Raw genomic sequence first — 13,722 nt, forward strand, 5'->3', positions numbered from 1 at the left:
TTCTCAGTTACGGTGATTATGCCGTCCACTTTTAAATATTCCAAAATACTCAGGAAGTCATGACCTCTGTGTTACACATACTGTAATTGCATCTTTGTGATTACGGCCAGGCTAAATCTAATTGCTAACTTTCTTACATTGTATATGCAAATGAAGGGACCATGGGAAATTGGCCCTCTGCCCGCGCGACCTCTGCGCGCTTCCCCCGGCAACGCCAGCAGTCACGCTCGGTCACGTGGCGCGCGCCGCCCGAGCACCTCCCCTACGCGGACAAAGGTGGGCGAGGAGGGCTCCGGCCTGGACTCCTCGCTGGGCTCCGCGCGGGGGAACGCGGCAGCACAGTGGCCCCAGAAACAAGGTGGGGCGTGTACGCGTCGCGACTGGAGTTTTGAGGCGAGGAGTCATGGTGTCCATGAGGATAACACAGAAGTCCCGTCAGGGACCCCGAAACAGCTGTGAGCCGCTTTCCTCGCGCCGTGACCCGAGCGCGGGCCAAGCTCCCGATCCTGAACGGGGCTGAACCACCTCGCGGCGGGCCAGGGCGCATCGCCGCTTTCCCGAGGGTTGTCAGGATCCGCGCCGGCCCTTGAAGCCAAGGGGAAGAGGGAGGGTGTCCATTTGGGGGCCCAGGCTTTACAAAGTGTGACTTGTAGGTGGTGGCAGCCTGGGAAAGGTCACCACCGTTTGCTCTAGCGCCGGGCCAGGCACTTAACTTGATTGATGCTCTTTCCCCCAGTTTGCAGGTTAGAAAACTGAGGCTCCAGTTGGTTAAACTTTCGAAGCCAGTAGTGAACAAAGTTGGGGTTTGGATGCAAATTTGGTTTCAAAGACTGATCTTTTCCTCTTCACAGTGGAACTCGGAAAAGATTTGAGGCCAGGAGTGCTGCCTACGCTTCCCTTTACTCCCAAGACCTTAGCAGCTCAGACTTTCCTTTCTGCATTTAGTCCTTCACCAAATAGCGTCAGCGCTGGGGCTGCAGGATGAGCAAGTGGCTAGGTTGCTGTGGTCCTGGCTGTTCCGTGCCAGCAAGCAGGCCAGACAAATATGGAGGAGCATTCTCAGTGCAAAGACAGACTAGAAAGGAAGAACATGGGGGACAGAGAGTGACTAGCATGAAGGCCACTTAAGTGGGTGGGCAGGAGAGGAGGAGACATTTGAGCTGTCACTTGGTACAGATGCAGCCCTGTGAGGACAGGACAGAGAGTTAGTTCAAGGCAGGGGAAGACTTTGGAGCCACCAAGGTCAGCTTCACCCATCTGGGCCAGTCCTTCAGGGGAGGCCACTGTGGAGGTAGGTAGTGCTCCGGGCTTTGCTTTGGCACAGCCAGTGAGCACCTTGGCTTTGCCTTAGGGGACTTTGGACCCCTTTCCCCCCACCTGTGTTCAGTAAAACGGCAATTAAGTGTAGGCTGTCCAACTTCTCATCTGACCTCTCTCTAAATAAGCAGTAAGCAAATATAAACCTCAGAATGCTAATATGGTCTTAATTGAGCAACAAGAGCTAATTTGGGCAATGATGTTTCCCTCAGATTTACAAAAGGGAATTGCAAATAACCAAAAGGCGTATTAGCATTGATGGGAGACAATGCTAATCTTCAGTTAGCATCTACGTTTTTATTCATTTATTTAGAAAGCCTTTTCGACACAGTCGATGTGCACACACATCACGGTGACAGGTGCATCTTGTGGGTTCCATAGCTGCCTTATTGCAGGAACCAGCAGGCATTGGACCAGGTTATTCATTTCTGGTTACAGAAGCATGTGTTATTTTGAGTGAGGAGTGGGGTTTTTTGTTTGTTGATGTTTTCTTATTGAGCAATTGTGGTACAGAGGGGAGAGAGCTAGTTCCCATCCTCCTTGTCTTTGTGACCTTGGCCAACTCCCTTGACCTCTCTGGTTCTGTTTTATCTTCTGCAAGGTGAGAAAAACTGCTCTAGATATAATCTTTAACATCTCTTTCAGCTTTGACATACTGTGATTTTTGTAACCGAGTACCGAAGGATGTATTTGAGATTATAGTTAGCAAGATGTAAAAATTCAATACTATCTTTGTTTTCTACTTTAGCAGGGTGGAGAATGCTGGTCATCCTTTGGGATGTGACTAGCATGAAGGCCACTCAAGTGGGTGGACAGGAAAGGAGGGGACATTTGAGTTGTCACTTGGTGCAGATGCAGCCCTGTGAGGACAGGGCAGAGAGTCAGTATGCAGGGGCTGTTGTGGACCTAGGGTTTGGGCCCTGCTGAACCATGCCACTTGCCCAGCATGGAGAAAGGAGGAAGGGGGAGAGAGGCAGGGATGGATTGAATGTGGCATGAAGCTGGAGGAGAGGAGAAACATGGAGGGACTCAGTAAGGGGAGAGCCACAGGGATCATGCCCCTACCGCCTCCAAGGGAACAGACACGAAGGTGAGGAGGCTGATGGGTGCCAGAGAGGACTGGTATTGGTTAGCCGTCTCAGAGCTGCAGTGTAAGGCCAGTTCCTGCCCACCATCAGAGCTTTGGCTTCTCTCCGTTCTGCAGACCTGAGGTGGCCCACGTCTCGACAGTCTTCCATTAATGCCCTGGGTTGCAGAACCCCAAGAGATGAGCAGTCCCCCAGTTCTGTCTGAGGTGGAACTTCCTACCACCCTGAGTAGGAGAGAACAGAGGCAGCTTTAATTTTATTTTTTTTAATTGAGGAAAATTGGTATATAACACTATATTAGTTTTAGATGTACAAGATAATAACTTGATCTTTGTATACACTACAAGTGATCACCACAGTCACAAGTCTAGTTACCAACATCACTATACAATAGATCGCCTTCACCCGTTTCATCCACCCATCCAGCCCCCTTCCCATCAGATAACCAGAATCTATTTTCAATACCTATGAGTTTTGTTTTGTTTGTTTATTTTTTTTATATTCCACATATAAGTAAAATCATATTGTCTGTCTTTGTCTGACATTTCACTTAGCACAATACCCTTTAGGACCATCCATCCTGTCCCAAATGGCAAGTTTTATTTCTTTTTTATGACTGAGTAGTATTTCATTGTGTATGTGAGTGTGTGTGTGTGTGTGTGTGTGTGTGTGTGTGTGTGCGTGTGCGTGTGCGTGCACATATACCACATCTTTATCCATTCATCCATTGATAGATGCTTAGGTTGTTTCCATACCTTGGCTATTGCAAGTAATGTTGCAGTGAATGTAGGGGTGTATATGTCTTTTAATTAGTGTTTTTGTTTTCTTTGGATACCTAGAAATGAAACTACTGGATCATATGGTATTTCTATTTTTAATTTTTTGAGGAGCCTCCATACTTTTTTTCCACAGTGGCTGTGCCAAGTCCCACCAACAGTGTAGGAGGGCTCCCTTTTCTCCACATCCTTGCCAACACTTGTTATTCTTGTCTTTTTGATAACAGACATTCTGACTGGTGTGAGGTAATATCTCATTGTGGTTTTGATTTGCATTTCCCTGATGGTTAGTGACAGTGAAGCTTTTTTCATGTTCCTGTTTGGCCATCCATATGTTTTCTTGGGAAAAATGTCTATTTAGATCCTCTGCCCATTTTTTAATTGGATTTTTTTTTTTTTTTTTTTTGCTATTGAGTTGTATGGTTTCTTTATATATTTTGGACATTAACCCCTTATCAGATATATGATTTGCAAATATTTTCATTTGATTTTGAACAATGAAGAAATGGACTATTTCATATGGAAAAAAATGTCAGTGAAAACATGAGACTTTAGGGTTCCTGCAGTTATAGTATTTGCCCTACAGCCAGAGAAGCTTGAGTGTTTTCATTATCATCTCATTTGAAGTGAGAAGGGATTCCCATCAGCCCCACCAGAGGGAAGAAGCAGGGATGTGGAGAGAAGCAGCTTTGGCCCTCTCCGCACTGGGAACCCTGGGGATGAATGGCGTTCGTGGCCTCGGGAGGTGTTACCAGGATCGTAGGGCAGCGATCGCTGAGTTCACAGGCCTGACCCAGAAGCTCCCAAGGCCCTAGGTCTAGAGAATGGATGGAGGAGGCCTGGCTGTGGAGGAGAAGCCACTCGAAGCCCTTGGAGCAGCTCATGTTCTGACTTAAGCCTTGTTCTTGTAAGATCTCTTTCGAAGTTACTCTCTGGCCTAATCGCCTCAGTGTAAATGAGTTTTTCCTTGGAAGCTGGGGAGGCGGGGGCAGGAAAAAGAGGGTCTGTGTACCCACAGCGCAGATGGTGGCCTGTGTGAAGAGGCAGGGTCAGCTGTGGCCAGTGGACCTGTCAGTGGGAGTTTCTTCTTCCAGGCCTCCCAGCCCTGTGCGCCTGGAGCTCCTGCTCTTCTGTTTGGCCCCTGCTGTGGTTAAAGCAGTTCTAATGCATCCCAGATGCCAGACCTCAATGGTGCCCTCTGATCCTGCCACTTCTCCTGCCTGCAATTTGGAGAGGGGGCCACAGCTCAGCCCACACCTTGCACTATCTCCCAGATTTGTTCCCAGAACTTCTTAAGTATCTGGCTATTTCTTCCACCTGTAGGATGGCGACTCTGCTACCTGCTTAGCAGAACCATTTAAAGAGCAAATGCAGGGTTGATACGGAAGGCTCCAGCACATTCGATGGGCTGACTGATGTGAAGCGTTTACAGTAGGCCCTGGGAATGTCGGAAGGACATGGTAGGTATAAATACTACATACATATCCACTTCCTTACTCTCTTTTCTTCTTTCCTTAGTTTTGCAAGTATCTGGATGAAACAAACTTTAAAAAGTGAGAACAGCTCCTTGGTTTTCTTTTTTTGGGGGGTGGACTGTTTCTTAGGCAGTATGAAATTTTTTTGTAGTAGCTCTTTTTCTTAGCATTTCCCACCCTCTTCTCTGCTGTGACGGGGGACTGTTTTCAGCCAGAGGTCTTTAATCGTTTGGGCTTGAGTTACTGAGGTCCCTAGCTAAAATGCAGTCACGGTGCTGGACGGGACACCACATAGACTCACTAACTCCTGGTCCCTCTGCTTAATGTGAATCCTTGCCCTTCACCATCAGCACAGGGTCTTCTGATGTCTTACTTCATTTTAATGTCTCTGGAAGAGAAGCACAGAAGAGCTCATTATTCCTGTTTTACTGATGGCGATATCCTAGGCCTAGAGAGGTAAAGCGACACAGCTAATCAGTGACAGTGGAATTTGCTCTTGAATCTCTCCAATTCCCAGGGCTAACGTTGCACCCAGATGGCGTATGGGAGTACAGTTGGAGGAGCTCTGGGAAGCTCGCTCTGAAATCTCTGATGCCTTAAATCCTGCCATTGATGCGTCATTGTCTTGAGCTGTTGCTGCCTGAGGAATTCACTCTGATTTAGTTAAGACCCTTGTCTCTGGCAATCCCAGGGAGGCCTAAGAACAAGGTGCTCTGAAAGACGGTGCAAGAAAAATCGCCAATCCAGGTACAAAGCCTGCCAGCCTCTCTGTGGCCCTGTCAGGTTCTCTCTGTGCAGCTGCAAGGTGGGAGGAGGAGAGTGACACCGCCACCAAATGCTCGCCGCCCGGGAGTCCAGACATCACTCACCTGCCAGCTTACACTGATAGAAGCTGTGGTATAGGGGAAATTGCAATCGCTTTGAGCCAAGAGGGGCAGTATTCACATCCCAGCCATGAGCCTCAGTTTCCTCGTTTCTAAAATGGAAGTAATGATTTCCCTACTTGCTTTACAGGGTTGTGAGGCCCAGTGAGAAATCCCACTGCCAAGTGCTGTACCGCAAAAGGTAGGAATGTTGTCTTGTCAGGCACCCGTTGTCACGTCAGGCGGTTAAGTGCTTCCCTTACCTGGTGAGCGAGGCATTTATGCATCAGGAACAGTCCTACAAATTATGAGCACCAAGATGAACCATCACATTGTATTAATATTTTCACACCACTTAACTCTCATTAAAATGTACTTTGCTGAATTTAATATGTGATTTCAAATGACACAACATATTAAGTGCTTAATATACTAGAAATTATGAAACTATTATAGTGGATGCCATATGAAATAATTAGACTGAATTAAACTTAGCAGCCAAGTGAAGGAAAGACTTCAACTTATAATGTCTTAAAGTAGCTTAAGCCACCACTGTAATCCCCAAAATAAATGTCCAGAAATTATGATCTTTAAATAAAAATAGAAACTTAATCTCTACTTATACCCAGCTCTGTGGGGATGTGCTGGTGTGGAGTGTCGTTGCCTTGGGGAAGTGAGGGGCCCGGACCCACCCCAGGGCAGGGTGTCCACTTCCCCTGGGGCCTGGCTAGAGGATGACTCAAGTGGCTTGAGTAAGATGGAGGGCCTTCTGCTGAGCTGACAGATTGGTCTTCCCTGCCCCAAAATAGCCTATTGACAAAAATAAAATAATAACAAACCCCCTTTATTTAACATTTGTTGAGTGCTTCCTTTATGCCAGGCATTTTCTCATTTGATCCTCATAATACATCTATGTTATAAGCCACTGTTTTTAGATGAGGAAACTGAGGCTCAGAAAGTTTCTATGACTCATCCAAGGCCTTACAACCAGAATCCAGTGTTCACCCCTGCAGCACACATGGTCTCCTCGTTAGCACACGTGTGAGTGTGTGCATGTACATACATACACCACTTCCTATTTTAATAAGAATTCAGTGACTAAACACATAACCTGCTACCTGACAGTGACTTATGACCTATATCTTTATCACATTCCAGTCTTGGGGAGTGGGGACCATGACCTGAGAGTCTCGCTTTGAACAGGAGGTAACCTAACTTACACAGGATGTTCTCTGGTGAGTGTTTGCTGCTAAATTAGTTATAATAATGAGTATCTTAACATATATCTATGAAGTTATTATAAATGACAACTTTTTATAAAGACAGGAATATTTTCTATCATAGGGAATACCAATTTCTTAGCTGTTTTAAGACATCATATCTCAATTATTTGTATCAGCATGAAGATACTGATCCAATGGGCTGTTTGAAAAATATACATTTGGGTGTGGAGATTTAAATATATTATCATTTATTGACCAGCGAAAGTGATCTTAATGGAGGCAGGAAAACTTGGCTCAAGCAAACACATGTTCATAATGAACAGAAACATGTATTTTCCCTAAGTATTAGCATTAGGCTCAGCCTTATATAATAGAAAACCAAACAACAGTGGCCTTAAGATGACAGGTTAATTTCTCTCCTGCATGAAACTAGCTGTCTTTCAGGGCCGGGTCTGGTGTCCCCACTGTGTCGCAGAGCCAGCTTTAGTCCAGGATGGCTGCTGGAGCTCCCAGTCCCAGGCTTCAGGAAGCAGGGAGGTGGGAAAGACACCTTACTGCCCTGGGAGATCTGGAACTAAGAAAATATTCCCTTACTTTAGCGGAACCCCCACCCCCTCCCTGTTTCCTGGGGCTGAATCTGCCAACCCCCTCCCCAGCCTGGGACTGAGAAAATACCCACAGCTCACCCTTCTGGTCTTTAGCAACATTTCACCTTGATGTAATGTCAGAGTCCTCTGAGTCCTCAGAGCCGGGGTCTCCTGCGTGATGATCCCTCATCCGGGGCCATTGCTTTCCCTGGACCTGTAAAAATGTGACCCAGTCATCCGGCCCTCCCCACACCCCTGCCAAGCCTCATAGCCTCCCTGCCTCGGGGGAGGGGGCCTTCTCCTCAGCGGCTTGGCTCTCCTGGGTGACCCAGGCTGTGAACGCAGACAGACAGCGCTGGGCGTGGGGGCGTAGGGCATCCTCCCTTTAAAGCCTGCCGAGCGCGTGGCCCTGCAGCTCACCAGGAAGCCTTCTCTCATTCCTCCATCGGCTTTCCTGCTCCCTCCTCCCTGTTCTTGTCACCTGGTGCCTGTGTTTAGCCGTATTTTTTTCTACCTTGTATTAGAGTTAGCTGTTTACTTGCTTGCCCCTCTTGCTCCCCTCCCCAGCCTGTACCAGCTTCCCCAGGGCAAGGGGCCAGACTTTATTCCTTATTGTTTTCCTAGCATGTAGCACAGCACCTGATGTTCAATAGACACATTTTTTTTAAAAAGCTTCTCCTATTAAAAATGACACAATAGAATTTTAGAGTTAAGATGGCATTAGGCCAAACTCCTTTGATATACCATCTCCCAAATTCCCAATTTGAGAGCTAATAAAGACATAGAAAAACACAAAAACTCAGAACCTTTCCGAAAAAGTGGCAAATTGTTGGCAGGAGTCTGGGAGGAATATTCTCTACTGGGCAGAGTGGCACAGTCAGTGGCTCATGCATGCCTTGCTCTGTGAACTGACGCAGAACCTCCAGGGAGGGCGCATGTAGGAGGAAGGATTCACCCCTACCCACTGTGCAGGGTTGTTCCTACAAGAAAGTATTGGCACCTCCTATCCTGCAGGCCCGGCTTTCTGAGGCAGCCACTTCTGGCCACCCTCTGCCCTTCCGTTAGACCCCATCTGCCGTGTTCATCCGGAGACAAAACTCAGCCCCTGTGAGCAGGGAGCAGCATGGGCGTGGCCAGGGGGCCTCTGGGAGGCGAGCGCGCCGCTGTGTGGGTGCTGCAGGTGCGGGGGGTGTGGTTTATTTAGCTGCACCGTATATACAGGAATGTGGATGCGTTGTAATAATTACATTGCATTAACCCGGTTGGAATGTCTTTGACTTTTCAAAAGGGGAGTGTAATGCATTTCTATTTATTCTGGCTTTTTGATGTTTTGGTTTGTGCTTTGTCATGTTTCCTTTATGTTTTGCCTTCTGTGATGTGCATAATGATTTATTTGTTTTTATCTTCTGTGATTTGGAAAGTTTACAGCCTACTGTTATAATTCTGTCAACACCTACAAGATTGTGAAAAACTTCCTTAAACCTACATTTCTCTATCAGATTCCCAATAAATCTATAAATTTTGCCTCCTTTACAAGCTAAGGTGAGGAACTTTCCAGCTCCCTCCCAGAGGTAGTGAAAATCATTCATAGCTCCACCTTCCAGAGATAAACACTGTTAAAGAGTTTGGTATATGTTCCTATAGATTTTTCTGTAGACATTGTAGCATATATTATTATTATTACTGTAAATTGGGATCATACTATCCATTTAAAAAAATTTTTTATTGTGAACAAATTCAATGTATGGCAAAGTAGAAAGAATAATAACAGCTACATCCATGTATCCACTGCATAGATGCAATAGTTACTAACAATTTAACAGTTTGCCTTATTTATTTCCCTTTTATTTCTTTTGGTATCATTAATCTACAGTTACATGAGCAACATTATGTTTACTAGACTCCCCCCATCGTCAAGTCTCCACCACATACCCCAGTAGTCACTGTCCGTCAGCGTAGTAAGATGCTGTTGAATCACTACTTGTCTTCCCTGTGTTGCACAGCCCTCCCCGTGCCCCCCCACACATTATGTCTGCTAATCGTAATGCCTCCATTTTGTTTTTTAACTTGCTCAGTGGGGTGCATTCCCTTTCTACCCAACTTCTATAAATGATCTGGGGGTGTTTCCTCCTGGCAATCAAGAGTAGCCTGACCTCTTGGACCCGATACACCCATTGGTGATTGTGTGATGCCTTTATCCTTGAATGGCAAACCAGCTGTGTAGGGTATTCTTTGGTCACAACCTTTCACAGTACAACAACCCTTTGAAGTAAGTAGTGGCGGCATTCCCATTTTAAAGATGAGGAAAGTGAGGGAGTCTGGAAACTTGGGAGGTTAGGTGACTTGCCCAACTAATATATGGTGGAGCAGTAGCCAAAACTCAGGCTAACGCCCTTGCTTCCCTGTGTCATGGGAGAAACATTGGAAAGGAAGTCTTGGGGCCCCCTTCTGAAAAATCACCCCCCACTGCTGATCCAAGCCCTCAAAATCAGTTCCTCCAAGAAACATTTACTGAACCCCCTGTGTCCTGGGCCCTGAGGATAAGACATGGCCAAGTGTTTAAGTAACTCATGAGCTCAGATGAGCTGGCAGGGATAGAGGCGAGAAGGAGGGTGCCGTGGGAGCCCAAGGAGGAGCGCTGGTGGTGGGAGGGTTAGGAGGTGCCTCCAGGTGGATGTGGTAGCCAACTTGAGTCTCAGAGGATGGGAAGAGCTGGCTTGGTAGAGGGGTTGATGGGATGGCAAGGGCAACCAGGGCAGAAGAACAGCCTGAGCAGAAGTCTAAAAGAAGCACCGGAGAAGCACGGTACAGGCGCTCATTCTGGCACTGCTGACTCCCTGTCTCCAGTGCCCCACCCCATCTCCTCCCCCCATTACCAGAAAGCCATTTTGTTCAACAGGGAGGTAGGCTCCGTTGGTTGTCAGAGGTGGGTATCTGAACATGCCAGTCAGAGCCCACTTTCCTCCAGGATGTTTGGACTTGGGTCAGATTGTCTGTCCGCAAGGCCTAATGGTATAAGATGCAGCCCAGAGCAGGTCATGGCAGTAGTGTGCAGGGGGTGTCAGGAGAGTGAGAAGACCACGCTGTGGGAAGTCTGAGCAGTGGGTCTACACATCACTGAAGTCCAGCCATGTGCCCAGCATGGGCTTCCATGACATATGCCAGGTCTTCTTAATGCATTTCTCATTTTTTCAGATTGTCCAAATTGGGTTTCTGTCACCTGTAGCCGGAGATCACTGTGTGGCACAGTTCCTGAGTTGGACTCAGGAGAGGGTCATTCACACTGACTCAGGATGACAAAAGGAAGCTGTCTGGTTCATTTACCAGGAGAAATTCAGCTGCTCACTGACTCAGGCATGATTGCTTGTGCCCCCTTCCCTAGAGAAAAGCCACCTGGGAACCTGCTTGATAAACAGGCTCCAGTGCTAGCAGCGATTTAAAAAAAATTTTTAATCGAAATATAGTTGAAATACAATATTATGTTGGTTTCAGGTACACTACGTAGTGATACACAGTTATTTACATTGCTAAATGCTCACCATGATAAGTGTAGTTACCATCTATCAACACACAGATTTTATAATACTTTTGACTATCTTTCCTATGCTGTACTTTCAGTCCCATGATTGGTTTATTTTATAATTGGAATTTTGTACCCCTTTATCCCCTTCCCTGTTTTTTACGTCTCCCTACCCTTCCCTATGGCAACACCAGTCTGTTCTCTGTGTTTATGAGTCTGTTTCTGCCAGCAGGGATCTTCATGGCTGGTGACATCAAGCTAGGATTGCCCAGGCAATTGGTAAGCTATTTCTGTTAAGGGCCAGATAACTTTTTAGGCTTTGTGGTCTCAGTGGCCATTATTCACCTCTGCACTGCAGTGGAAAAATACCAGATAATACATAAATGAATAAGCATAGTCATGTTCCAATAAAACTCTATTTATAGACATTGAAATTTGAATTTTATATAGTTTCTATGTGTCTATATTACTCTTCTTTGGATTTTTTCAACGATTTAAGAATATAAAAGTCATTCTTAGCTCTCAGACCAAGCACAAACAGGCAGTGAGGTTCAGATGTGGCCAACCACTGGTGCAGGGCATGAGCCCTTATGCCAGGAAGGAGGGTGGTTGTCAAAGGGGCCGGACACTGGGGCTGGCCAGCTGGCCAGGGACACTGCTGGAGCCCCAGCCCAGGCTTACCACACTGGACTCCTTTTCTCTCTGGCCATTCAGACCACCCTCTTCAGTCCACACCCTCCTGCAGATGAATGAAGCTGAGGACCTATGAGTGGGCTTAAGTGCCTAACAACACAACCAGCCTGGCTTTCCACACTGTAGGCTCAGACCTGCTTGGTGCAGCTGCTCCTGACACATCCCAGGGCAGGTGTCCTGCCCCCAGTCCTGTGAGAGGCACATCGTTTAAGCCCACAACGGAGGGGCCAAGGTGAGCCTTCTGCCAGAGGCCAGGCAGGGCATTGGCCAGCTGTGGTCAATGATTCAGGGCATGGCTTGTAAACATGAGTGGTCCTAAAACACCCAGAGAAAGCTACTGTTAATGGTGGGCTCTGTGGCTGGAGACTGAGTAGATTCAGGAGCTGAGGTGGCTGCAGGCGGCCAAGTGCCAGTTATAGTCACAAGGGAGTAGAGATTGTGGTGAGAAAGAAAGGTGTGTGGGAAAATATAACAGACTGGGTGCCCTGGAGCCAGACAGACAGCTGACTGAGAGGTAAACACAGCAGCTGAATCTCAGAACTGCCCAGTTGCTGGCCGTTCTTGAGGCTTGACTAGGGTCTTCACTGTGTCTTCCTAACCTCCCCCACCTTACCTGGGGTATTCTGGGTGATCCCACATTTCTTTGATACACTCTCCCATACCCAAAGCTGTGACTGGAGCAGGTCATTTCTGCTGCTGGCTGGGTGCATCCCTTGCACATGACCTTCTGATTTTAATCTCAGAGAGATCTTTAAACATCAGGTGGGGTCTCCTTGCGGTCTTGGTATCTGTGGGTTGGAATCTTGCCTCAGCCACTTAAACTCACAGATGGATGACCTGGGCCTTACTTTCCTCACCTCTTAAATAGCCATCTGAAGCACACTCCATTTTTTAGGACAGTGGTGAATGTTATCTGAGTTCTATGCTCCCGAAAGGCAGTGATGGTGAAGAAATTCTCCTACTGCTTTAAGTTCTGGGGAAACAGCTAACTGCAAAGGACCACCTTGCTCTAGTATATTCCAAGAAAAACCCATCTCCATCCTTTCTTACTATTTCCATAAGACTTGCGGATGACTCCATTGTTTACTTGCCTCTTTAAAACCCCAAGCTTCCTTCCTTTTCTTTGAGATGTTCCTCCTTCATGAACATTTTCTCTATTGCAACAGCCTAAATAAAATGTCCTTCATTGCCTGGCTCCTTTTGCTTTCACAATTACCAAAAGTTGCTGTGAGCGTCCATTAGCTGGGGTATTGGAGTCCTAGGTTCCAGTCCTGGATCCCCCAGGCCTGATTTTCCCTCCCGGTTGTAAACTCGCCAGCGGACCCTCGCTTTCAGGATGTGTGAGTTGCAACTCAGCCCCCAATCCCTGCACCCGGAGGTGGGGCCAGGCAAGGAGCCTGTAATTTTGCATGCTGCCACCAGAGGGCGGCTGCTCCGCGGAGGAAGGCCCTCGCCTCTCCCCAGGCTGTACCTCCTGCAGAGCCTTTCAAGTGCACTTTGGACGTGAACGCCACGCCCCGTTTTCAGCCCTCCTGCACTTTCCGCATCTCCAGGTGCCTCCTTCATGCTCCTGCACGCAGGGGGTCCTCCACGGCCGAATTCCGTTACACTGAGCTGGAGAGGGGCTCAAAGTCGGCTGGAGACTCTGGGCCTCCAGCGCGTGCCTGGTCGTAAGCCTTCTCCTCCTGTGGCCCTCTGACCCCGTTCTCCACTTGCGAGAAGTTGAGGAATCCCTGGGGCAGCCGGGAAATGGGGAGGAGAGGCAGAAGGAAGGAGCCCTGAGAGGATTGCTTTGGGCGCTGCACTTTTCCAGTCACATCTGGAGCATCAGAATGTCCCCTTAAAGTGAGCGACACAAGAACTGTTGCCCCATCTGAAACGTGGGAAAACAGGCTCCCACAGAGAAAAAGTGATTAGCCTTCAGTCGCACAGCTCGTAAATGGCAGAATTAGAATCAGAACGCAGTTCTCTGGGCCCCAAACTTGGAGCCCTTAGGTGGGTGATGTACAGTCAGAGATGACTCACCACTTGGCAAAGGGGCCCTAGGCATCTCTTGGGGGCAAAAATTAAAATGCACCCGCTTAAAGGACTCACATTGAGGCGTTTTATGTGTTGACACTGTAAGATGATCACTCTGTAGAGAGAATGTCTACATACACATTTTCAAAGCAAATACAAAG

At 47.5% G+C, this 13,722-nt stretch overlaps 2 long non-coding RNA genes across 3 annotated transcripts; one reads left to right on the forward strand and one right to left on the reverse strand.

Annotated features, from left to right (window-relative positions):
• Positions 1-314: 314 nt before the first annotated feature.
• Positions 315-11,283, forward strand: LOC140843194 (uncharacterized). 2 transcript variants are annotated; one of them, XR_012120751.1, is made up of 5 exons: positions 315-455; positions 4,505-4,641; positions 5,174-5,403; positions 5,671-5,721; positions 6,678-11,283. It is a non-coding gene; the product is annotated as an uncharacterized lncRNA (long non-coding RNA). The 2 variants fall into 2 exon arrangements; XR_012120750.1 differs by lacking the exon at positions 315-455 and having other exon boundaries at positions 4,508-4,641; positions 6,678-6,754; positions 8,344-11,283.
• LOC118970880 (uncharacterized) lies at positions 4,636-7,539 on the reverse strand. Its single transcript, XR_012120752.1, has 3 exons — positions 7,429-7,539; positions 5,783-5,817; positions 4,636-5,044 (listed from the first exon to the last, which is right to left on the reverse strand). It is a non-coding gene; the product is annotated as an uncharacterized lncRNA (long non-coding RNA).
• Positions 11,284-13,722: the final 2,439 nt, after the last annotated feature.

Source organism: Manis javanica, chromosome 8, assembly GCF_040802235.1.
Source record: "Manis javanica isolate MJ-LG chromosome 8, MJ_LKY, whole genome shotgun sequence".
NCBI classification, from domain to species: Eukaryota; Metazoa; Chordata; class Mammalia; order Pholidota; family Manidae; genus Manis; species Manis javanica.